Here is a 26,986-nt window from a genome sequence, read left to right as displayed (position 1 = left end):
GGATTCTTACTGCCATTGGTAGAGATCAAAGTAGCCTTACACCGTAGTGAGATAGAGTTTTACATTGGCCAGAAGGTGTTCTGAGTCTCAAAAGGTCTCTTAAAACAACAGTGTGTGGGGTGTCAATGCCGGTTTTGGGCAAGGGTTTCCTTTAGAATTAACTCGTTATTTCATTAGAGATTTGGAAGTGGAAAATGGGTAAATTACAGTCGTTTATCATGGAGGTGGTGGGGAAGTAGGGTGATAGTTGAGAGAGATTCAGGGGTTGAGTGAGACTTGCGATGTGGAGGGAGTGTGTGTTGCTTGCACAGTGATCAGACTTCTAATTTAATGTTCTTCTCATAATATATTGGTTCTATGCAAAATATCTAGGTTACTGTATGTTGAGTGTTAATTTCAGGTTTGTCACTCAGGAGAGCAGATTGTGTACCTATTGCAGAATCCAGGTGATTTTCATCTTATTTAATCAGTTGCACCAACTTGCTTCTTGATCATTCTCAGAGTTTCCACATTCACAAGTCTGCTGAAAACTCTTTTGATCATGGAACCATATTGATCTTTATTGTGTAAGGGGTTTCCTGATAAATTTGTCTTTCATTTGTTTGAATTCAGAACTGATTGTTCTCAATCTTAGTTTAATGTTCAGTTTTAACTCTACACAATTGACAGTCTTATTTTCTTTATATATCGACTTATTTTTGACCCTGAAAAGCCCATGTTTCCCCAATTACTCTTCAAAACAAACTTTATTGAAGACTGATATATGCTGTAGCACCTCTCTGTTGCTTTAATATTCTATTTGCTTTGCTCTGTACTAATGATGTTTGCATTTTGAGCCATTGCTTGAATTATGTAGAAATAAATGAGGAACAATTGCCAGTTTGGAAATCAATTAAGTTGCAGTGGTAATAGATTTTTAATTTTGCTGAAACTGGTCTGGGGAATAAACTAAGTATATTTAGTAACTAGAGTATGGATAAGATGAATAGATTTTAAGATCACTTTAACTGTATTTAGGAATAAAAATTGAGTAAATAAGTTCTGTACCTTTTGGATGATAAAGAATGTGACTATTGCCATCTGCTGACCGGTTATGAAAAGTAGCTTCTAAATTGGATAGGAAGATCTTGTTTGACCTGGAAGTAGTTGGTCAATGTTACATTTCAGGTTTTTGATTATTGGATGGATAGATGGGGATTTGCATGAATATACTAAAAGGTAATACTTTTAAGTTCAATTTTATTGATAAGTTGAGCTGGCAATGTGTCTTAGAAATCCTAAGGAAATTATGCTTTTGTTGCCAACACACCCCATACAAAAGAGTTTCAATTCAGGTTGGATATACTACAGGCATTCATTGGGATAATATTTGATTGCATGGTATTTTGTCCAATGGTGTTGCCTATTTACAAATGTTATTACCTGTGCCGTACAATGGCATGGGAAGCATGCTAGATAATTTTCTTTCATGACTGCATACAAGAGAAATTCTTCCCATTTTCTCCATGTTTAGATTTATGAACCATGTTAACGCATTCAGTTAATAATTTAAGGTTTGACCTGGGAGAAGTTAGCAATAAAAAAAGTATAAAATTGCTGATACTAGTGCTTTGGTGAAGGAGGTGGTTTTTGAGAGTGGGGTCATTGGCTGTGATGTTCGTTTAGATTGACCTGAAGTAGTCGAAGCACTTTACCATTTCCTACACTCCTCCCTGCTTTTGTAATCTCCTGGGCCTTAGCACTCAGATCTGCAGCTGGATCTTCAACTTCCTCACAGACAGGACCCAGGCTGTAAAAATAGGGGACAAGCTCTCCTCTACAATCACTCTGAGCACCGGTGCCCCACAAGGCTGTGTACTCAGCCCCCTGCTGTACTCACTGTACACCCATGACTGTGTAGCCAAGTTTCCATCGAACTCAATATATTGGCTGGGGTTGGCTGCTTCCAAGGTATCGGCAAGTTGATGGTGCCTGGAGGTTTATGGCAGGGAGTTTCTCCCTTTTGCTGCCTGCTATCGGGGACTCGGGAGTTGATCGACTCAGGACTTTGAGACTTCTTTTTTTACTGTGCCTATGGTCTGTTCTTTATCAAATTATGGTATTGCTTTGCACTGCTGTAACTATATGTTATAATTATGTGGTTCTGTCAGTGTTAGTCTTTGGTCTGTCCTGTTTTCTATGATATCACTCCGGAGAAACATTGTATCATTTCTTAATGCATGTTTGCATTTCTAAATGACAATAAAAGAGGACTGAGTGTTCTCATAATCTAATATGTTTGCTGATGACACAACAATTGTAGACCGTATCTCAGGTAATGATGAGTTTGGGTACAGAGAGGAAATTAAGAACCTGGTGGCATGGAGTGAAGACAATAACCTATCCCTCAACATCAGCAAGATGAAGGAATTGGTTGTTGACTTCAGAAGGAGTAGCAGACCACACGACCCAATTTACATCGGTGGTGTGCAAGTGGAACAGATCAAAAGCTTTAAGTTCCTCGGGGTCAATATCACAAATGACCTGACTTGGTCCAACCAAGCAGAGTCCACTGCCAAGAAGGCCCACCAGCGCCTTTACTTCCTGAGAAAACTAAAGAAACTTGGCCAGACCCCTGAAACCCTCACTAATTTTTATAGAGGGTCCGTAGAAAGCATTTTTCTAGGGTGCATCACAACCTGGTATGGAAGTTGTCCTGCCCAAGACCGGAAGAAGCTGCAGAAGATCATGAACATGGCGCAGCACATCACACAAACCAATCTTCTGTCCTTGGACTCACTTTACACCGCATGCTGTCGGAGCAGTGCTGCCAGGATAATCAAGGACACGACCCACCCAGCCAACACACTTTTTGTCCCTCTTCCCTCTGGGAGAAGGCTCAGGAGCTTGAAGACTCATACGGCCAGATTTGGGAACAGCTTCTTTCTAACTGTGGTAAGACTGCTGAACGGATCCTGACCCGGATCTGGGCCGTACCCTCCAAATATCCGGACCTGCCTCTCGGTTTTTTCGCACTACCTTACTTTCCATTTTTATATTTTCTATTTATGATTTATAATTTAAACTTATAATATTTACTATCTATTTGTAATCCAGGGAGCGGGAAGCGCAAAATGAAATATCGCTATGATTGTACATTCTAGTATCAATTGTTTGGCGACAATAAAAGATAAAGTATAAAGGTCCTGTAAATCTCTGAGTTAATTCCATTATTCCATCTTTGTGTTCTTTTATACCCCAAAATTTATTCATCCTCCCTCAGCTGGTCAAGCTAATGCAAAAGACTAACCAATTTTATCTTGGAAGATGGACATAACTGTTTCAAACAGGAACACATTGAAAACATGGCCTTGTGGCGGAAGTTGATTCACATTGCTGTTAAGCTTTATTTCTTATTCATTTATGGGTGGTCTCAAAAAGGTATCTTCTGCCTGTCTTGAATTGCACTTGAACTCAAATAGCTTGTTAAAGTAGGTCAGAAGGCAGGTGAAAGTCAATTACATTGCTGCAGATCTTGAGTTGCAAAGTAGTTGGAGTGAGTAAGGAAAACAAATTACCTTAACTGAAGGGCATTGTATTACTTGCTACAACAATACTGTAGTTTCCAAGTTACAGCTGCTGTCAAGAGCTTTTTCATTTCAGATCTATTTATTTAATAAACTTGCACTTTTTGGCTGGCATTTCAGGTGGTGAACTCATTCGTCAGGACCTCCAGGTTAATACATTATACAATCTCTCAGAGTATTCAGAAGCTGATTTGAATTTATTCCAACATTGCATCATTCCTTGCATCACTCAAAATTTATTGGTTGACAAAAAAGCACCAGACAACTATGAGACCAATTTGTTTCCACTGAAACACAAGAACAAGTAAATGAACCATTATTATTTTTCTGCACTGATCTAACATCAGTTTTAAACCCTCCTTTACCAGAATGTGTGTGTTTTTATTTATGATACTTAAATAAAATCATTTTACTATTGAGATATCTTATACAATTAAGTGCCATATTGTTGACCACATCAATAAATATGATACATTTTTGAATATTTGGTGCCCTTATTTACAAAAGATAGGATTGTATATATAGGTGCTCCGATGATAAAGATGTTGGTCCTTTGGGGAAAGAAACAAATACATATATTAAATTTATTTCTAATCCCATGGAGCATGTGGAGACCTTCCAATATCCAGGCAGTCTTTCTTTCTTTCTTTTTTTCTGTTTTTTTTTCTTTTTCTTTCTTTTAGGTAGGGGTATGTATCGGGGGGAAGGGTTAAGGAGAGGGGGGAGGGTAGATATTATTATTCCATGTAATCAAGTTTGAAAATTGAATTAAAAAATTATAAAAAAAAAGAATTTCTCAAAGGAAAAATAGAAAATGCTGGAATATTCAGTGGGTCAGGCAATGTCAATGGAGAATACAATAACTAAGTTAGATAAGTGTATACGTTTGATTGATCGTGTGGATAGTTAGAGTCCCAGGGCTGAAATCGCTAACACGAGAGGGCACAGTTTTAAGGAGCTTGGAAGTAGGTATGACGGAGATGTCAGGGGCAAGCTTTTTGCGCAGAGAGTGGTGAGGGTGTGGAATGGGCCTGCATTGTGCTGTAGGTTTTCTATGTTTGATGTTTTCTATGTTTGGACAGTGTTGGCTGGACATAGCATGTGATTGTGCAGCCAGATCAGAATTTATCCCCACTTCCTAATTATCCTTAACACAAAATTCTCTGCAGATACTGGGGTCAAAGCAACACACACAAAACGCTGGAGGAGCTCAGCATGTCGGGCAGCATCCGTGGAAATGAACAATCAACGTTTCTGTCCTGACAAAGGGTCTCGGCCCGAAACGTTGACTGTTCATTTCCATGGATGCTGCCCAACCTGTTGAGTCCCTCCAGCGTTTTGTGCGTGTTCCTAATTACCTTTGAATTGAGTGCCTTGCCAATTATTTCACATACAGTTAAGAAATAATAACATGACTCTGAAGCTGGAGTCACACACAATTGAGATTGGGCAAGGCCATCAGATTTCTTTCTCTGAAGAATATTGATTGCGGCACAACTGTGTTTTTGTTACTAACTCACTGACAGTGGGAAGTGGGAAAAGGGTCTTGGTCTGAAATGTTGACTTTTTATTCCTCTGCATAGATGCTGCCTGACTTGTTGAGTTCCTCCGACATTTTTTTCTGTTTTTTGCTCAACTTATAGTCTTGTCATGGTTGAATTTTTTTTTCTTAGCTTTCACTGTTTTAATAAGTTTCCTTAATCACTTATAACCAAAGATTTTCATCTCAAATATCATCAGATTTTTAATTCTTCTTTATATATTTCCTATATTTTCATAGCCACAGGTGTTGCAGAACTTAATTCAACTCAGTCTCAATTATTGCTGGATTAAACATGCAGTGAAGGAGAATTTAGTACCAAAAATCTTCAGTGTACTTGAAACTTTCTCGGACAATTGTAGACATAATTTATAACTGACAGCTTTTGTTCTTCCTGTTGTTTTACAAAACAATTTTTTTTTTCCTATGTGCCCTTAACATTGAGTAAGACTTCCCGTTTTATTTTTATTTTTATATAAGCGAACGTGTAAGTGGAAGCAAACGGAAGAAAGAAAAATGGAGAACTATGTGGGAGGGATGGATTAGCTTGACCTTGGAGTAGATTAAAATGTTGGCACGGCACTGTGTGTCAAAGGTGTGTACTACACTGTACTGTGTTCTATGTTTTATGTTCTATTTCTTACTTCTATCCCAGAATATTTTGCTCATTCCCTTTATCCTAGCTGTATCCTAATGCTGCAATGGAATCTCTTACTAACTCTAATGTCCTCAATTCCAGTCTGTTTTAAACCTTGAATAAAAATAAAAGTAGATCATTCAAAAAAGGAAACATAAAAGTGGGTGAGTGCCTGGGTGTGTGTGAATTTGGTGAAGTTATAAATCACACATTAATCTACAACATGTTGGACTGTGTCTGAGTATGTGAGTGGAAGCAATTCATAGATTTTTAATATGTTGATCTCCTCAATTCAAGTAACTGAAAGTGGATTCTTGGCTTCTGAGACCTTCATGTGTTTGGCACTTGCCAGTAAAAGTCAGGCAAGAAGAAAGAAGCATTGAGGAGGCTGAGGCCAAGACAAGAGAAATGTATAAGCAGGAACACTGTGAGAAACCTTGCCTGCTTTCTCATCTGCTTGAGTGAAGGACTTGTTCATGGTATGGACTGAGAGGTTATCGTGACCTGCAATCAGCAGTGATGCTACTTGTTTTGAAGCTGAGATGGGAGTTGAGATGAGCAGCTGATACTCAGAACTTCACAGGAGATGGAATTAGTTGAGGCTCGTAGCTCACCAACTTGTTCTAAAAGCAGATGTTCGGCTTCCTTGAAATATCAGGAAATCATTATTTTGGAAAGCCTTGGCCATCACACTGACCTTGAAAAGTGCCTTTGTCTTCTGGATGCTTAAGACGAGGACCACAATGGAATCTGTAATGGCAGGTCCTGGACTGATTGTAGCTCTCAAGCCAAAATGATGAAGGTTGAAGAGTGCCGTGCTCATCCTGTACACAAAATACGCTGGAGGAACTCAGCAGATTAGGCAGCTTCTATGGAAAAGAGTACAGTCGATGTTTCGGGACAAGACCCTTCAGTGGGACTGGAGAAAAAAATCATGCTGTTTGCAAAGGCGCCAAGACATGACTTTGTTTATGTTTGGTAGGAGAGATTATAAAATTATGCACTTCCTTTCTTTTAAGCTGATTATGATTATGCATGCTTTTCTTTCGCAGATGAATGACATGATCTTGACAGCACTGAAGAATCTATGTTGTGTTTGTTGGCTGGATGCTGGATCGCCAGAGCTCCTTCCACTTATTATGCATTCTGTCAGAATGAGTTTTTTTGCTGGACTTCAGCTTTTAGATTCCTCTAGATCTATTTCCTTTTTTCCTGTCAGGGTGTTCCTTGTCCAGGAACTTCTTAGTTTCCAACCTATTAACTTTTGGTAATGTCATCAGATTGGTCCTTCTGCTTCTAGTGATCCATATCCTTCCATTTTCTGCATATTCTAGTGGTTATCAAAGAGCTTTTAAAAGTCTCTGCAGTATCTATCCCTTCTACCACCTCTGCCAATGCATTTTCTGGTTTAAAAAGATGTCCAGTACATCTACTTCGAACATTGTTTCCCACCACCTTAAATGCATGATCTTCAGTATTAGATTTTTCAGCTCTGGGGAGAAGATGCCAGCTGTCTACTCTATCTACGCCTCTCATAATTTTATAGATGTCTATCAGTCCCCCCTTGGCCTCCACCACTCCAAAGAAAACAATTCTATTTTGTCCAACCTCTCGTTGAAGCACATGCACTCTAAACCAGGAAACAATCTAGTAAGCCTCTTCTGTGCCCTTTCCACAGCCGCCTCCTCTTTCCTGTAATGGAGTGGTTAGAATCAAATGCAATATTTCAGGTGCATCCTAATCAAAGTTTTATAAAGCTGCAACATAACTCACTAACTCTCAAACTCAGTATCTTGACTAATAATGCAAGTATGCCATATGCCTTCTTTACCATCCTATCAACTTGTGTGACCACTTGTAGAGAGCTACAGACTTGGATCTGAAGATTTCTCTGTACATCATTGTTGTCAAGGGTCCTACTATTGTTGGTGAAGCCAAAGGTTTCCTCACAGCCAGCAAGGAAAGACATTCTGCTGAGGGAATTAGAGCAGCTAGAGACTAAATTAAAAAGCAGAACTAAAAAGGTAGTAATATCTGGATTACTACATGAGCCACGTGCAAATTGGCATAGGGCCAAGAAGATTAGAAAGTTAAATGCATGGCTTAAGGATTGGTGTGGGAGAAGTGGGTTGGAATTCGTGAGAAATTGGCACTAGTATTGGGGAAGGAGGGAGGTGTACCAATGAGATGGACTCCACCTGAATCGTGATTGGACCTGGATCCTAGTGAATCGCATAAATCAGGCAGTGGATAGTGTTTTAAACTAAATAGTAAGGGGAGTAGGGGGTAGGTTCAACAGATTGGAGAAGTATGGAGAAAGTAAAAAAGAAAAGAGCAAAAGATAAAAAAGAGGAAAGTAAGAGTGGAGTGTAGAAAAGTCAAGTGCAAAAGAGTAAAAGATCACATGATTTTAAAAACATAATGAGTGTAAGAGCACTTTATTTGAATGCCTGTAGTATTCGAAACAAGGTCAGTGAACTTGAGGCTCAAATCAGTACAAAGAGATATGCTTCAGTGGTCATTACAGAGATGAGGTTGCAGGGTGGAGAGGATTGGGAATTAAATATTCAAGGGTATTTAATAATAGGGAAGGATAGGCAGGCAGATAAGGGAGGTGGGGTAGTGCTCTTAATTAAAAATGAGATCAGGGTGATAGTGAGAGACGATATAACATATAAGGAGCAGAATGTTGAATCTATCTGGGTAGAGATTAGGAATAGTAAAGGGAAAAAATCCCTAGTGGGAGTTGTCTATTGGCCATCTAATAATAACATTACAGTGGCACAGGCAATAAACAGAGAAATATCTGAAGCGTGTAAGAATGGAACAGCCCTTATCGTGGGGGACTTCAACTTGCACATAGATTGGGTGAATCAAGTTGGTTGAGGCAGTCTTCAGGAGGACTTCATAGAATGCATCCGTGATAGCTTTCTTGAACAGCATGTAGTGATCTTGTGGTTAGGGATCCTCTTGGAAAGGCTGATCACAGTATGACTGGATTTAATATAAAATGGAGGTTGCAATAGTTCGATCTAAAACCAGTGTAAAATTCATCCCAGGGTACTGAAAGAAATGACAGAAGTTATAGTAGAGGCAGTAGTGATAATTCACCAAAATTCTCTGGACTCTGGGCAGGTTCCGGCAGATTGGAAGGCAGTGAATGTCATGCCACTTTTATGTAGGTAAAAGGCAGGTAACTGTAGGCCAGTTAGTTTAACATCTGTAGTTGGGAAAATCCTTAAACTATCAATAAAGAAGATTAATAATAAATAAAAATAAATAAATAAAGAGGCATCTGGAAAGAAATGGATCCATCAGGAGACGCAGAATGGATTCAGCAAAGGCAGGTCCTGTTTGACAAACATACAGGAGTTCTTTGAGGATATAACAAATGTAGTAGATAGAAGGGAACAAATGGACGTTAATTACTTGGATTTCCAGAAGGCGTTCGATACGGTGCCCGTAAAAGACTTATCCATAAGATAAGGATGCATAGAGTTGGGGATGCTGTATTAGCATGGATAGAGGATTAGTTAAGTAATAGAGAGCAGAGAGTTGGGATACATGGGTGTTACTCTGGTTGGCAATCAGTGGTGAGCAGTGTGCTTCAGGGGTTGGTGCTGGGCCCACAACTGTTCACGATAGACATTAAAGATCTGAAGGAGGGAACCGACCTTAGTGTATCTAAGTTTGCTGATGATACTAAATTGAGTGGAAAAGCAAATTGTGCAGAAGATACAGAGAGTCTGCAGAGAGAGAGAGATAGGTTAAGTGAATGGGCATGGGTCTCTCAGATGGAGTACAATGTTGGTAAATGCGAGGTCATCCACTTTGGAAGGAAAAATGAAAGAGCAGATTATTATTTAAATGGTAAAAGATTGCAGCATGCTGCTGTGCAGAGGGACTTGGGAGTGCTTGTGCGTGAATCACAAAGGGTTGGTTTGCAGGTGCAGCAGGCTATCAAGAAGGCAAATGGATGTTGGCCTTCATTGCTAGAGGAATTGAATTTAAGAGCAGGGAGGTTATGCTGCAACTGTACAGGGTACTGGTGAGGCTGCACTTGGAGTACTGTGTGCAGTTTTGGTCTCCTTACTTGAGGAAGGATGTACTGGCTTTGGAGGCGGTGCAGAGGAGGTTCACCAAGCTGATTCCAGAGATGAGGGGGTTAGTTTATGAGGAGAGATTGAGTCTCCTGGGACTGTACTCACTGGAATTCAGAAGAATGAGAGGAGATCTTATAGAAACATAAAATTATGAAAAGGATAGATAAGACAGAGGCAGGAATGTTGTTTCCAGTGGTACGTGAGACTAGAACTAGGGGACATAGCCTCAAATTTGGGACAGTAGATTTAGGATGGAGATGAGGAGGAACTGTTTTTCCTAGAGAATGGTGAATTTGTGGAATTCTCTGCCCAAAGAAGCATGGAGGCTACGTCAGTAAATATATTTAAGACAAGGTTGGATAGATTTTTGCATAGTAGGGGGAATTAAGGGTTATGGGGAAAAGGCAGGTAGGTGGAGATGAGTCCATGGCCAGGTCAGCCATGATCTTATTGAATGGCGGAGCAGGCTTGATGGGCCAGATAGCCTACTCCTGCTCCTGCTTCTTATATTCTTATGTTCAGCCAGCTAACTGAGGTGGATTTCAAGATAGTTCAGATGCTCGGGCTCCTTCTGGTTAGGGTTCATCACGTTGGAAGTAAGGCTTAGTCTTAAGAGAACTATATATCCAGAGTCTTTGAATACTTTGATTATTGATTTTCTGCAGCAATGTATCTCTTGTTGCCACTTTGGACTCAAGTGGATGGGGATAACAAAGCAAAGTAGGTGGTCATTAGTCCAACATTCATCAACCCCTGCTCAAGTGTGGGTGATACTCATATCTTTGTAGTCCTCTATTCAGGTGATAGATAGTCTGCTGATGTTTGGATTGAAGTTGTTGCATGAAACTTTGTACCTATAGTCATAGTCATACTTTATTGATCCCGGAGGAATTGCTTTTTGTTACAGTTGCACCATAAATAATAAATAGTAATAGAAATAGTAATAGTAATATTACTGTTAGTAAATAATAATAGTCATAGAAATGATAAATAGTAATAGAATAGTAATAGAAAATAGTAATAAATAGTTAAATAGTAATATGTAAATTATGTCAATAAATTATAAAATAATATCACAACATAAGTAACAAGAAATAAGAACAGAGCCCAGTAGTTAAGGTTAGTAAATTCCTTTAAGCTTCCTGCACTATATCTAAAACTGCCTGAAGCTAAGGAACATGTTTCGCATTCTAATACTGTGTAACTCCCCAAGGTGCACATTCCCATATACAGTGGCATGCAAAAGTTTGGGCACCCCTGGTCAAAATTTCTGTTACTGTGAATAGCTAAGCAAGTAAAAGATTAACTGATTTCCAAAAGGCATAAAGTTAAAGATGACACATTTCTCTAATATTTTAAGCAAGAAAACTTTTTTTATGTCAATCTTTTACAGTTTCAAAATAACAGAAAAGGAAAAGGGCCTGAAGCAAAAGTTTGGGCACCCTGCATGGCAGTACTTAGTAACACCCCCTTTGGCAAGTATTACAGCTTGTAAATGCTTTTTGTAGCCAGCTAAGAGTCTTTCAATTCTTGTTTGGGGGATTTTCGCCCATTCTTCCTTGCAAAAGGCTTCTAGTTCTGTGAGATTCTTGGGCCGTCTTGCATGCACTGCTCTTTTGAGGTCTATCCACCGATTCTCAATGATGTTTAGGTCAGGAGACTGTGGAGGCCATGGCAAAACCTTCAGCTTGTGCCTCGAGGTAGTCCATTGTGGATTTTGAGGTGTGTTTAGGTTCAGTATCTTGTTGTAGAAGCCATCCTCTTTTCATCTTCAGCTTTTTTACAGACGGTGTGATGGTTGTTTCCAGAATTTGCTGGTATTTAATTGAGTTCATTCTTCCCTCTACCAGTAAATGTTCCCCATGCCACTGGCTGCAACACAAGCCCAAAGTGTGATCGATCCACCCTCGTGCTTAACAGTTGGAGAGGGGTTCTTTTCATGAAATTCTGCACTCTTTTTTTCTCCAAATATACCTTTGCTCATTGCAGCCAAAAAGTTCTATTTTAACTTCATCAGTCCACATGACTTGTTTCCAAAATGCATCAGGCTTGTTTAGATGCTCCTTTGAACCTTTTGAATAGAACTTCTTGGCCGTAATGACTTCCGGATCCCACCGCCAAGCACATAATTCTCCGTAACTTCTGCCACCTCCAACAGGTTCTCACCACAAAGCACATCTTTCCCTCCCCCCACTTTCTGGCTTCCGCAGGGATTGCTCCCTACGCGACTCCCTTGTCCATTCGTCCCCGCCATCCCTTCCTACTGACCTCCCTCCCAGCACTTATCCGTGTAAGCGGAACAAGTGCTACACATGCCCTTACACTTCCTCCCTCACCACCATTCAGGGCCCCAGACAGTCCTTCCAGGTGAGGCGACACTTCACCTGTGAGTTGGCTGGGGTGATATAGTGCTTCCGGTGCTCCCGATGTGGCCTTCTATATATTGGCAAGACCCGACGTGGGCTGGGAGACCATTTTGCTGAACTCTTACTTTCTGTCCGCCGGAGAAAGCAGGATCTCCCAGGGGCCACACATTTTAATTCCACATCCCATTCCCATTCTGATATGTCTATCCACGGCCTCCTCTACTGTAAAGATGAAGCCACACTCAGGTTGGAGGAACAACACCTTATATTCAGTCTGGGTCGCCTCCAACCTGATGGCATGAACATTGACTTCTCTAACTTCTGTTAATGCCCCACCTCCCCTTCGTACCCCATCCCATATTTATTTATCTATTAATTACTTCCCCGTTTTTCCTCTCTCTCTTTCTTCTCCCTCTGCCCCTCTCACTATAACTCCTTTCTTTCTCCCTAGGCCTCCCGTTCCATGATCCTCTCCCTTTTCCAGCCTTGTATCCCTTTTGCCAATCAACCTTCTAGCTCTTAGCTCCATCCCTCCCCTGAACTATTTTCTCCTATCATTTCCAATCTCCCCCTCCCCCTCCCACTTTCAAATCCCTTACTATCTTCTTCTTTCAGTTAGTCCTGATGAAGGGTCTTGGCCTGAAATGTCGACTGTACCTCTTCCTATAGATGTTGCCTGGCCTGCTGCGTTCACCAGCATTTTTTGTGTGTGTTGCTTGAATTTCCAGCATCTGCAGATTTCCTCGTGTTTGTGTGGTTATTAGATGTCTCCTTGATAGTAATTCCACATCAAGCATTAGAGTAGTAAAGAATGCAATTGTCAATCTTCAGAATATTGTCATCTGCATAACACAATGTCATATATAACCCAAGTTGAATACAATATTTCTGTGGAATTGAACTTTAATTTGTCATAAATGTATTAATGTCTACAGCAAATGAGATTGTGAAGCTGAACTTGAGAAAGTACACTTTTGCTCCTTACTTAATGAAAATGTTATATATAACGTTAATTATGTCCTAGGTAGTTTTAGTTAAATGATATATACAACTCAAAGTTTATCATCAACACTATCATGTTATAGCTTAGGCTTTTACACAACTTAATTGTGTGGCACATCTGATATATTGTGATGAAGTGCAGATAGGACAGGCAATATCATAATGAGATGAATGATTACTCTGTACTTAATTTTTGGCTGATGCTGACTGAGATAATAAGGGTCAGTAGAACTCATGGTTCTTCAAATATTGGTTTGGATGTCCAACCAATCCTGGTTCTTGCCCTTTTGACTGCTCTTAATCTGAAAATTACACCATGTGAGAGGGTTTTTTTTTTCCAAAAAGAATTCACTGTTTTTGTCTGGGTCATCCTTTGATTATACAGCAAAACCAAAGGCAGAGTAATATAAATTGAAACCCATGTCTGCATCCAGAACCATCATGGTGCATTCCATTCTTTTTCTAAAGTAATGGCTGTGCTATTTAGATCATTCGTGCATAATGCTCTTTTAACATATTGAGAAGTGTTCAACATGAACATGAATAACTGCATAATGTCGCAGTATAAGTATTTATGTATCAGGAGGAGAGCCAGAGCACTGTAGTAGCAGAGCAGGAGGGAAGGATATACGTACAGGGAACAGGGTCCCAGCCAGAAATACTGCTGTAGAATACATTTGCTCTTTCTGAAACAGTATAATTGATCACCTCCAGGAGCAGGCAGAGAGCATACAATCATCTGAAATTATCACAAATGCTCCGAGTGCCTTGGGGCATATACATAGATTTCTGCTGTCGAATCCCAGTGCACTACAGAAAAACTGACTTGAGTTCTCATGTAAGTTTTGTGACTGGTGTCATTTTGAGTTTTGGTATCCAGCTACAAGAACTGTCAATGCCCAAGTGCTTGGAAAGGCCAGACATACTGTGGGTCTTCTGTGTGGTTCCTTGTTTGAAAAATATAGCAGGAAAGGATGCAGAAAGAGCAGTTTCCTCCTTTTGTAGTTCAATCTCCTTCCACTCCATCCTGATTTCTGATAGGATTTAGGAAGTCCTGGAGACCCACTTGGCTTCTGCCAATTGAGGGACTCTGGGTGTCTCCACACATGGAAGTCACAATTATAACATTTATCTTCAACCGAATGCCACGATTTCTTCTCTCAGTTATTGAGCCGACTTACTACCTCCTGTTGTATGGTAGGATAGGGATGTTCTTTATTATTAATAATGGGGAGCAATGGTAAACTTGCAGGTTAATTACAAAAATAAAGCTGGTCAGTAGTGGGCATAGTCACAAATAATGTTTGTGTTTGGGATTCCATATCATTCTTTCTGTGTCTTTGAAAACAACTCAGCCTGATTTTGATCCTTTAGATCCTCCTATAGTTTAAGTTTTTAAACGTGTTTTTATGTTAGAAGTGTTCACTGTCAAGATCAATGTACAATACTCCCTTCATCCGCATGGCATAGGAAAACACCACAAAATCAGAGCTAATGCCAGTGCCCATAGACACAAGTCTGTTGATCTGCATCTCCTGCACTAATTCGTGATCAATAATTCAGATAACTGAAGTCCGTGGAAGAAAAATAAATCCTTTACTAAGAGGACCCCATTGTGCATTCTGTAGTGACTCCATTTCAGACTTTGAGAAAAAAATAAACCAATCGCTTAACAGTACCTTTATAAAGATTGGAATTATTTTTCACTAATCGAGTAATAAGTACATTTTCTCACCATCCGTTTATTTATTTATATTTTATTTCAATTCTAAATTTCTTCACATATTTATCCTTTCACTTCAGGGTCTTTGTTGAATATTGATGCTTTTTATTTAAAAAAAAAATCATTGCATCACACATATCTAACTGTAAGGAGAACTACAAGTATTTCTGAACTTCACCAAAAGCTGACTAATGACTTCCTTTAGAAAATAAACATCCTGGAATATGTACATATCTTGGACCCTGCAAGCAGTCATATTTGTTTAGAAATATGTTGTGATTTAATTAGAGCGGCAGTTCAGTAAATTAAGATTTTTTTTTCTAGTTACATTTGAGGGATACTTTGTCCAGAATCTGGAGCAAGCATAGAAAATGTACAAGGAACAAAGCAACATTTGTGCAACATCAGAAGGGCCAGTGTCAGACACTTGGATATTTCATGGTGGTGTGATACTCTTGTATGTAGGTAGATGGGGTGGGATGTATATGTGAAGGAGCAAAGGAAAATAAATTGCATTTTGGTGCAAAGCTATGAATGTAATGTTTTCTGAGAATGGGCTTTTGTGGTTAGCTGTTAAGAATTTTTATTCATAAATGCATTGCAGTTGAAAGTCATTTCTGGCGTTTCCTAAAATTTCCAGGGAGTGCACATGTCTGGTGCACTCAACATTGATTGTGTTTTCCATTTCAGAATTATAATCAGATTTAAATGACATGAAGTTTATTTGCTTTCAAATGCATTTCCCCACTTGATTCCTGCTGATACCCATTCTGCAGGTTCTAGAAATCCTTTATTGGCGCAGCCAGGTGGCCATTGTTCAAATGAGACCAGACAATCAGTACTTGGAGTTTGTTCAGTCATGAAAGGCATCAAAAGAAGATAAGGTACCTTTCACCTTTCCTAATTGATAATCATAATATCAGTTGTTACGTACCCCATAACTGGGTTGCCAAACCAGCAGAAATGGACCACTTAGTTGGAGTCTGGTTTAACAGAACTAATAAAGTTTTATTAAAGAAATAAGTAACACAGTACTCTAATCGTAAGGATATAAATGCAACAGGTTAGCAATGATAGAACACACATGTATGCAGAACTAGGGTAATAGGAATCAAACAAGCTCTATCGCAGTCTAGGGGTAAAATGATCAGTCTCAAGTGACGCAGAGTTCAGTTCAGCTTAGTACAGTTCGCAGTACTCGCTGTTGTGCCGTTGGAGAGAGAGAGAGAGAGAGAGAGAGGGAATATGCAAATCTGATTCAGACAGACCTTTAATGTTCTTCGCAGTTAGCTCTCGGGCGGACCCTTTGTTATGTCTTCTGTGCTCACTGACTGTGACCCCTCTGCTCTGGATACGACCGTTCTTCTGTGGTGAACCCGGCACCCAGGCAAGGGCAGACACACACACCAGGTTCCTACCGATCGTACCCTTTTCACCCTGTGCGTCTATGGTCGGTTCCTCCGACCAGACTTCCAACTCCCACCAACTTGTGGGGGCACATCGCTCTTCCAGGGTCTCATTATCTCGTGATCTCGTGGTGTGTCGTGCCTTAGCAAACCTGTTCTTTTTATCCCCCTGCTGGGGTATCGCCTGTCCATCAAACTTCAAACAGTTCAGGTTCAAAGCAACCGGTCTGTCAATACTTGGAACTGTGTCTCTTTTCGTTAATCTCTCTCTTCTCTCTTATTAGCATTTTGAGTGTTTCTCCATTGTCTCCCTTATCTCTCTCATCAGCATCAATCTTCTGATAACTTGGTTTGTCGTCACACAGTGTTGTCATTTCCACTGATCTCCCGAACACATATTTTCTGAATTGTAGCTTTGAAGCTGTCAGTTACACAAGAATGCTTTGTACACATGGGAACTAATTTGTATCATTTTTTCAGTGTGAATAAATCTGCTGCTTGACAAATGGTATCATAACCTGATGTAGTTCTGCCCTCACGTGAGTATTGTCTGTATTCTAGCTAAGGAGCTCTTGTTTTCTTAGTCGGCAAAAAAAATCTTAAGCAACACACATCAAAGTTGCTGGTGAACGCAGCAGGCCAAGCAGCATCTATAGGAAGAGGCGCAGTCAACGTTTCAGGCCGAGACCCTAATGTCCTGACGAAGGGTCTCGGCCTGAAACGTCGACTGCGCCTCTTCCTATAGATGCTGCTTGGCCTGCTGCGTTCACCAGCAACTTTGATGTGTGTTGCTTGAATTTCCAGCATCTGCAGAATTCCTGTTGTTTGCGAAAAAAAATCTTAAGTCTGTTTTAGCAGTTCCACTTGATTCTATTGACAGTCAGCTAATATGCAGTGAACTTGGCACAGTGTGTGGTTCATTTCATTTCTCAACTGAGACATCAAGGCAGAAGAAAATGCCTTTCGTGTGTATTTTTTATGCACCTCCTTTATTCTCGATGGCATCAAGCAGCGTTGTAAAGATATACAACTGTTCCTTCCCCATGGCAACAATATACATCAAAGTAGCAACCGAAGTTCATTGATTTGAAACGATATCCACATTTGTTAGGCAGTCTTGAGGAAATGGAATTCTACACTACAAATGGAGTGTTGTATTTTTTTGTCAGACTTGAAGCTGTTGTGGATTCCCATTGACAAACATGTTTATTTATTGAGTTAGCAGAGTGCACAGGCTGTCAGTACCAAATTCAAATATCAGTCAATGTGAGGATGTTGGGAGAAGCATTAGAGTTAGCATCAGTTGTCATGGTTGGTTAAGGAAATGGTTTAAAGATTTTGACTATGATCCAGTGATGTTAGGTGAGAACGGAAGAGGCCTTAATTGTAAGGATCTTTTGTGTTAATTGGTATATGACATGTTTAGGGTACATACGTGGATGGAAATCATTTATTGCAGGTGGAAAATATACTGGAAGGGGTCTTTCTAACAGCAGCTCAGACTTGTACATTGAGTTCAAATATTGCTCCCAACCAACCAGCTGTTGGTAAAATTCTTCTCATTACCACCTGGGAACTAGTGTCCAAATACAGACAGCTGTTTCACAAAGCACTCAGGAAGCCACAGAATGATACGTCTCTGTGTGTCAGATGCCTCCATCACAAATCATTGGCTTGTCCTGCTCCACCAACAGGTCCGAATACCAAACTGGTGGGAGGAATACTCTTTGGAGACTTTAACATTGACTCTAGACCTCACAAAGACTCAGAACATCAGGATAGATGTAGGCAAAGAAAAGACCTCTTCCCCATTACCACCTACTTTTCACTTTTAGCTGACGGATCAGGCTTCTCCACATTGAACCAAACTCGAAAGGAGCACTGGAAGTATCAAAGGCACAGAATATGTTCTGGGTGTGGCCGTTAATGTCCATCATCAAAAGTAACTGACCCTGAAGGGGATGTAACTAGCAGGGAGCAAGTAGACCAACACAAGTGAATAAATAATCTTCCAGAAATAGTAGGGGACAGAGGGTCCAGTGAGATGGAGGAACTGAGCGAAGTACTTGTTAGTAGGGAAGTGGTGTTAGGTAAATTGAAGGGATTGAAGGCAGATAAATCCCCAGGGCCAGATGGTCTGCATCCCAGAGTGCTTAAGGAAGTAGCCCAAGAAATAGTGGACGCATTAGTGATAATTTTTCAAAACTCTTTAGATTCTGGACTAGTTCCTGAGGATTGGAGGGTGGCTAATGTAACCCCACTTTCTAAAAAAGGAGGGAGAGAGAAACCGGGGAATTATAGACCCGTTAGCCTAATGTCGGTGGTGGGGAAACTGCTGGAGTCAGTTATCAAAGATGTGATAACAGCACATTTGGAAAGCGGTGAAATGATCGGACAAAGTCAGCATGGATTTGTGAAAGGAAAATCATGTCTGACGAATCTCATAGAATTTTTTGAGGATGTAACCAGTAGAGTGGATAGGGGAGAACCAGTGGATGTGGTATATTTGGATTTTCAAAAGGCTTTTGACAAGGTCCCACACAGGAGATTAGTGTGCAAACTTAAAGCACACGGTATTGGGGGTAAGGTATTGATGTGGATGGAGAATTGGTTAGCAGACAGGAAGCAAAGAGTGGGAATAAACGGGACCTTTTCAGAATGGCAGGCGGTGACTAGTGGGGTACTGCAAGGCTCAGTGCTGGGACCCCAGTTGTTTACAATATATATTAATGACTTGGATGAGGGAATTAAATGCAGCATCTCCAAGTTTGCGGATGACACGAAGCTGGGTGGCAGTGTTAGCTGTGAGGAGGACGCTAAGAGGATGCAGAGTGACTTGGATAGGTTAGGTGAGTGGGCAAATTCATGGCAGATGCAATTTAATGTGGATAAATGTGAAGTTATCCACTTTGGTGGCAAAAATAGGAAAACAGATTATTATCTGAATGGTGGCCGATTAGGAAAAGGGGAGGTGCAACGAGACCTGGGTGTCATTATACACCAGTCATTGAAAGTGGGCATGCAGGTTAGCAGGCGGTGAAAAAGGCGAATGGTATGCTGGCATTTATAGCGAGAGGATTCGAGTACAGGAACAGGGAGGTACTGCTGCAGTTGTACAAGGCCTTGGTGAGACCACACCTGGAGTATTGTGTGCAGTTTTGGTCCCCTAATCTGAGGAAAGACATCCTTGCCATAGAGGGAGTACAAAGAAGGTTCACCAGATTGATTCCTGGGATGGCAGGACTTTCATATGAAGAAAGACTGGATGAACTGGGCTTATACTCGTTGGAATTCAGAAGATTGAGGGGGGATCTGATTGAAACGTATAAAATCCTAAAGGGATTGGACAGGCTAGATGAAGGAAGATTGTTCCAGATGTTGGGGAAGTCCAGAACAAGGGGTCACAGTTTGAGGATAAAGGGGAAGCCTTTTAGGACCAAGATGAGGAAAAACTTCTTCACACAGAGAGTGGTGAATCTGTGGAATTCTCTGCCACAGGAAGCAGTTGAGGCCAGTACATTGGCTATATTTAAGAGGGAGTTAGATATGGCCCTTGTGGCTACGGGGATCAGGGGGTATGGAGGGAAGGCTGGGGCGGGGTTCTGAGTTGGATGATCAGCCATGATCATAATAAATGGCGGTGCAGGCTCGAAGGGCCGAATGGCCTACTCCTGCACCTATTTTCTATGTTTCTATGTTTCTAAAATCACTTCAGAATCAGAATCAGATGTAATATCACTGGCATATGTCGTGAAATTTGTTAACTTTGTGGCAGCAATATAATGGAATAAATAATGTAGAAAAAAATTGAATTACAATAAATTAAAAGAAAATATATAGTTGAATTAAATGAGTAATGAGAAACCAGTGAGGTAGTGTTCCAGGGTTCAATGTCCTTTCACAAATTGGATGGCAGAGGGGAAGAAACTATTCCAGAACATTGAGCTTGTGCCTGCAGGGTTCTGTTTTTGCCAGTGTACTTGTTACAGATCTGATCTGTCCATGATAACATCAGCAGGAGTGACAACTACATATAGTCCTGTCTTCACCCTGAAGACACTCTTCATTGTGTGGTCTGGTGTGACTATCATGCTGAACAGGATAATGCAAAATAGATCTGTCAGCTTGAAACAAGGCATCCTTAAGATGTAATTATCCATCATTAGCAACAGAACTGTACTCTACCACAATCTATAACTTCCTGGCCTCTTATATCCCACCAGGAGATCAATCCTGATGCTTTGAGAAGTATGCCAAAAGCAGCAGCAGGGACACATGAAAATGAATTGTCAATCTGGCAAAATTTAACCCTGAACAACATGTGCAAAACAGTACACTTTGGACAGAACCAAACAAACTGAAAACTAATGTACTTATGATTGGGGGTGGATAATTAAACAACCAATGGAAGAAGAGGGCTTAAAAAATCCCCATTGTCAGTGATGGTGGGCTCAAAATGTACCTGCTGAAATACAAACATTTTCAGCCAGAAGTATCACCCTGAACTCCTCTTGAGATCCCCACCATCCCAGTTTGATTCTGTCCATTTGATATCAAGAAAAGACTAAGAGCAATGGATATGGTAAAGGCAATGGGTCGATCTGACAGCTAGAGAACTGAAGTATTCTGTTATAGAACTAATTGTACCTATGGTCAAGTTTTACTAATGATAGTATTGGCATCTCACTGACCACATGGAAAGTAGCCCAAGTACATACTGTACTCAAAAAGAATGATAATCTGATCTGGCATGTTTTTTTTCCAATCAGTCATCAGCAAAGAGGTGGAAGGTGAGACTAAGAGTGTAGTGGTTCGCGTGATACAGCTTGGAGCATCGGGGTTTGGAGTTCAATTCTAGCAATCTTTGTAAGAAAGTTTGTAAGTTCTTCCCATGAGCTTACCTCTGGGTGCTCCAGTTTCTTCCCAAAGACGTACCAGTTAGTAGGTTAATTGTTCATTGTAAATTGTTTTGTGATTAGACCTTAGTTAAATAGGAGGATTGCTGAGCAGTGCCACTCATTGGGCTGGAAGATCCTGCTCTGCGCTGAATCGGTAACTAACTAAATAAATAAATAAATAAACAAACAACTCACCAAACAATGTAGTCACCACTGCTCAGTTAGTACTTTCCCTGGAAAATTCAACTCTGGCCTTGGTTCAAACATGGATCAAAGAGTTGAACTCCAGAGGTGAGAAAAAACTGACAGCCCTCCAAATCATGGTTGTATATGACAATTGATGATCTTGGTAAAAATGAAGTCACTGCGCATCAAGGTGAAATCTGTCCAATGTTTGAATCTTGCACAAAGGAAAATGCCTATGATGGTTAGGATTCATTTCAAAGCCTCTCAATTTGGACCTTCTGCGGATCCCAGGTACTCACATTTCATTGACTCTGCCTCTCGCCGCTTCTCCCGTCAAGCTCTGAAGGCGACTCTCTCCGCCATGAGGAGGTACTTGGTGACCCTATCCCAGACCCTTCCACACCTTCGGGACACTTTCTTCGCCGTCTGTAATGGTCCTACCCGCTATTTCATCCTCCGTCGGATCCACGCCTGCAATCGCCGTTTCTTTGACTTTGTCATGTTAGGCAAAGATCGCAAGATCTTACATCTACGGACTGCAGAGCCTGCCGGCCCCGACGCTAGCAGGCATGAACTTTCGGTTGCGGCCCCTGCCGTTGGTCTCGGCGGCTCCAACACCTCAGGACATATTCAAAACCCGGACTCCAGCAACGACCATGGAGACATTCAAAGCGATCGCGCAACCACCAACTGCGACTCCAGCCTTGAACTCCAGGCCGGGTCTTTATGTGCTGCTGTTGTGACTCCCGTCTCCCCTTCCCCCACCACCACTCCGCAGCCCCGTCTTCCTCAGATCCCACCGTCAACTCCTGGGCCCTCAGAGGCTCCATCTTCCTCTCACCCCAACCCTCCCCTCTCCATTGACACCCCCAGCCTCCCCCCTCCCCCCTCTGATCCCAGCTCTCATCCGTGCCGGGTCTTTACCATCCCCTCCGACCTTCAACTGTCGGAGGCAGAACGCTCTGTTCTCAGTAAGGGCCTCACGTTTGTCCCCCTTCACCCACACCTCAGCGAGTTCCGTGTTCGCCATGATGCGGAACTTTTCTTCTGCCGTCTCCGTCTCCGAACCTACTTCTTCGGCAAGGACTCTTCCACCCCCACCGATGACCCCTTCTCCCGTCTTCATCCCTCCTCTTCTTCATGGACACCCCGCTCTGGTCTTCTGCCTGCTCTGGATCTCTTTATTGCCAACTGCCGACGGGACATCAACCGTCTCGACTTCACCGCACCTTGTCCCCATTCCAACCTCACTCCTTCGGAACGCTCTGCTCTCCACTCCCTCCGCACTAATCCTAACATTATTATTAAACCCGCTGATAAAGGGGGTGCTGTTGTAGTCTGGCGTACTGACCTCTACCTTGCCGAGGCACAGCGACAACTCGCGGATACCTCCTCTTATTTACCCCTCGATCGTGACCCCACTAAGGAGTACCAGGCCATTGTCTCCCACACTATCAACGACTTTATCCGCTCAGGGGATCTCCCATCCACTGCTACCAACCTTATAGTTCCCACACCCTGCACTTCCCGTTTCTACCTCCTACCCAAGATCCACAAACCTGCCTGTCCTGGCCGACCTATTGTCTCAGCTTGCTCCTGCCCCACCAAACTCGTTTCTGCATACCTCGACACTGTTTTATCACCCCTTGTTCAATCCCTTCCGACCTATGTTCGTGACACTTCTCACGCTCTTTAACTTTTCGATGATTTTAAGTTCCCTGGCCCCCACCGCTTTATTTTCACCTTGGATGTCCAGTCCCTATATACTTCCATCCCCCATCAGGAAGGTCTCAAAGCTCTACGCTTCTTTTTGGATTCCAGACCTAATCAGTTCCCCTCTACCACCACTCTGCTCTGTCTAGCAGAATTAGTCCTTACTCTTAATAATTTCTCCTTTTGCTCCTCCCATTTCCTCCAAACTAAAGGTGTAGCTATGGGCACCCGTATGGGTCCTAGCTATGCCTGCCTTTTTGTTGGGTTTGTGGAACAATCTATGTTCCGTGCCTATTCTGGTATCTGTCCCCCACTTTTCCTTCGCTACATCGACGACTGCATTGGCGCTGCTTCCTGCACGCATGCAGAACTCGTTGACTTTATTAACTTTGCCTCCAACTTTCACCCTGCCTTCAAGTTTACCTGGTCCATTTCTGACACCTCCCTCCCCTTTCTAGATCTTTCTGTCTCTGTCTCTGGAGACAGCTTATCCACTGATGTCTACTATAAGCCTACTGACTCTCACAACTATCTGGACTATTCCTCTTCTCACCCTGTCTCTTGCAAAAACGCCATCCCCTTCTCGCAATTCCTCCATCTCCGCCGCATCTGCTCTCAGGATGAGGCTTTTCATTCTAGGACGAGGGAGATATCTTCATTTTTTAAAGAAAGGGGCTTCCCTTCCTCCACTATCAACTCTGCTCTTAAACGCATCTCCCCCATTTCACGTACATCTGCTCTCACTCCATCCTCCCACCACCCCACTAGGAATAGGGTTCCCCTGGTCCTCACCTACCACCCCACCAGCCTCCGGGTCCAACATATTATTCTCCGTAACTTCCGCCACCTCCAACGGGATCCCACCACTAAGCATATCTTTCCCTCCCCCCCCTCTGCATTCCGCAGGGATCGCTCCCTACACAACTCCCTTGTCCATTCGTCCCCCCCATCCCTCCCCACTGATCTCCCTCCTGGCACTTATCCGTGTAAGCGGAACAAGTGCTACACATGCCCTTACACTTCCTCCCTTACCACCATTCAGGGCCCCAAATAGTCCTTCCAGGTGAGGCATCACTTCACCTGTGAGTCGACTGGGGTGATATACTGTGTCCGGTGCTCCCGATGTGGCCTTTTAGATATTGGTGAGACCCGACGCAGACTGGGAGACCGCTTTGCTGAACATCTACGCTCTGTCCGCCAGAGAAAGCAGGATCTCCCTGTGGCCACACATTTTAATTCCACATCCCATTCCCATTCTGACATGTGTATCCACGGCCTCCTCTACTGTAAAGATGAAGCCACACTCAGGTTGGAGGAACAACACCTTATATTCCGTATGGGTAGCCTCCAACCTGATGGCATGAACATTGACTTCTCTAACTTCCGCTAGGCCCCACCTCCCCCTCGTACCCCATCTGTTACTCTTTTTAATGCACACATTCTTTCTCTCACTCTCCTTTTTCTCCCTCTGTCCCTCTGAATATACCTCTTGCCCATCCTCTGGGTCACCCCCCCCCGTCTTTCTTCCCAGACCTCCTGTCCCATGATCCTCTCGTATCCCCTTCTGCCTATCACCTGTCCAGCTCTCGGCTCCATCCCTCACCCTCCTGTCTTCTCCTATCATTTTGCATCTCCCCCTCCCCCTCCAGCTTTCAAATCCCTTACTCACTCTTCCTTCAGTTAGTCCTGACGAAGGGTCTCGGCCTGAAACGTCGACTGCGCTTCTTCCTATAGATGCTGCCTGGCCTGCTGCGTTCACCGGCAACTTTGATGTATGTTGCTTGAATTTCCAGCATCTGCAGAATTCCTGTTGTTTATGATGGTTAGAAGTTAATCACCCCAGCCTCAGGCCATCACTGCAGAAATTCTTCAGATCAGTATCTTAGCTTCAACCATCTTCAGCTGCCTTCTAACATAGGTCAGTATCAGAATCAAGTTTAATATCATGGGTATTTGTTCTGAAGTAAATTAAGTAAGAAGTGCCGAAAGAGAGGAAAGAAAATACTGAGGTAGTATTCATGGGTTCATTGTTCATTCTGAAATCTGATGGCAGAGGGAAAGAAACTGTTCCTGAAGTGTTGAATGTATGTCTTCGGGCTCATGTACCTCCTCCTTGAAGGTAGCAATGAGAAGAAGGCATGTCCTGGGTAATGGGGGTCCTTAATGATGGATGCCATCTTTTTGAGGCATTGCCTTTTGAAAATCTTAGAAGTGGGGATGTTGATAATTGCACAGTCTTTAGTTCCATTTATTATGGAAGCAGTCCAGACCTGTGTGGGCACATGGCCATGTGGTTAAGGCATTCAACTAGCGATCTGAAGGTCGTGAGTTCGAGCCCCAGCCGAGGCTGCATGTTGTGTCCTTGAGCAAGGCACTTAATCACACAGTGCTCTGCGGTGACACTGATGCCAAGCTGTATTGGTCCTAATGCCCTTCCCTTGGACAACATCGGTGTCGTGGAGAGGGGAGACTTGCGGCATGGGCAACTGCCGGTCTTCCATACAACCTTGCCCAGGCCTGTGCTCTGGAGAGTGAAGACTTTCCAGGCGCAGATCCATGGTCTCGCAAGACTAATGGATGCCTTTAAGTCCAGACCTACAAGATTTAGAAGGCTTTCAGGCAGAGGCTAATAAATCATAAGTAAAATTCAATCCACAAGTGTTTATCATCTCTAACAAGAAAAAGACAAATTTACCTTTGACAAACCTTGGTTGAATCCCAAAGAAACTAATGATCTGGGGGTATCCACAAACCAAAAGGACAGAAAAATTAGCTACTTAGATACTTAAGTTGCAAGAGCAGGAATGGCTATCCTGCAATAAATAACTCATGTCATGGCAGCCATAAGCTTTTTTGTAAACAACAAGGCACAAGTTGGGAGTGCAATAGAGCATTCTCCACTTGTTGTTACAACATCTGTTTAAAAGTTTGACACAATCCAGAAGTATACAACAGTCTACATGGTTGGTATCCTATCCACCACCTTGAGTATACCTTCCTTCTAGTCTTGGTGCACAACGACTTCAGTGCGTAACATCTCCAACATGTAGCACAATCACTTAGCTGGAAGACTCTGATGATATTTCCCAAACCTATGACACCTAACACCAAGTAGGACAAAGACATCAGGTGCATGGGAACTTCATTATCTGCAGATTCCCCCACTACTATGGTGTATAGCTACCTGATCAGGATCCAAATCCTTCAACTTCCTCTTCATAGCACTGGGTGAGTACCTTTAACAGAAAGGTTACACTGTTGTGAGTATCTCACCGTTACCTTCTCAAGAGCATTTAGGTATGGACAATGAATGCTGATCTTGTCAGTGATGGCCCTCACTGTGAAAAATATATTCTGCCTGGCGAATGCAACTTGGCCTTTTTTTTTGTTCGGAAAGAGCCCTGGCCATAGAATTTTCATCAGTGAAAATTCTGCTTGGTACCGTAGAGGGAGAAAACAGAGTTAGCAATTTAGGTAAATGACCAGTGATGAAAGGTCACCGATCTGAAATTTGAACTTGCTTCTGTTTCCATTAACGTTGCCTAATCTACAGAGCAGTTCTTGAATTTTCACATTTTCTTCCAGATTACCAGCATCCACAATATTTTGTTTTCATCGTGTTATTTTTCGTGTGGTTACATTTTTAAGCAATTTAATGAAAGTGACTGTGAAATTTTAATGTGCTTCCGGGAATTTAAAATGTACGGGATACATTACAATATCAGCTATGTGAAAGTGTGCCCATGTACATATCTCAGAATTCAATGCAGTATTGAATAGAGATAGCCAAATTGATAAACATGGTTTTCTTCAGAATTTGGAAAGATGACATCAAACTCTTTACTG

The 26,986-nt window shown here is 42.0% G+C and overlaps 1 protein-coding gene across 2 annotated transcripts in view; it reads left to right on the top strand.

The window, feature by feature from the left end:
* Positions 1-26,986, top strand: part of pxylp1 (2-phosphoxylose phosphatase 1) — a 225,308-nt gene that overhangs the window by 110,446 nt on the left and 87,876 nt on the right. The window lies entirely within an intron of this gene.

The sequence above is a fragment of the Mobula hypostoma genome, chromosome 4 (genome assembly GCF_963921235.1).
Source record: "Mobula hypostoma chromosome 4, sMobHyp1.1, whole genome shotgun sequence".
NCBI lineage: Eukaryota > Metazoa > Chordata > Chondrichthyes > Myliobatiformes > Myliobatidae > Mobula > Mobula hypostoma.
This window is presented reverse-complemented; position numbering and strand designations above follow the sequence as displayed.